This window comes from Penaeus monodon, chromosome 21, assembly GCF_015228065.2.
Source record: "Penaeus monodon isolate SGIC_2016 chromosome 21, NSTDA_Pmon_1, whole genome shotgun sequence".
Lineage (NCBI taxonomy): Eukaryota > Metazoa > Arthropoda > Malacostraca > Decapoda > Penaeidae > Penaeus > Penaeus monodon.
Genome location: NC_051406.1, coordinates 4,383,826 through 4,384,148, shown reverse-complemented (window position 1 = coordinate 4,384,148; position 323 = coordinate 4,383,826). Strand labels below are relative to the sequence as shown.

The 323-nt window shown below is 44.9% G+C and overlaps 1 protein-coding gene across 1 annotated transcript in view; it reads left to right on the top strand.

The window, feature by feature from the left end:
• LOC119586132 (mitogen-activated protein kinase kinase kinase 7-like) overlaps positions 1-323 on the top strand; it is a gene marked incomplete in the record, with an annotated part of 88,760 nt that overhangs the window by 64,408 nt on the left and 24,029 nt on the right.

Here is a 323-nt window from a genome sequence, read left to right as displayed (position 1 = left end):
GTGTTAGGGATTCTTCGTGTTTAGTTTTTTTTCCGAAGAGAGATAAAAAATAAAATGGTGATCATTTCTTGTCTCTGTACAGATGGTCATTTTGAGGGTGAAAAAAAATTGAGGCGGTTCTTCGTTCAGGTAAAAACGAAAACGGGAAAGAATGCGCGTTTGAAGGGTATACCATTTTTAACTGTTGTTGGGTCAGAGCTCTACTTACGGTCCGAGGCGATGTGATTGACTGACTAAGAGGACGCGGCGGGCGGAAGAGAGACGGCCTGGGCATCGGGTCGTAATGGGAACGGCAACATAATCTGCAACTGCCTGTGCAACAT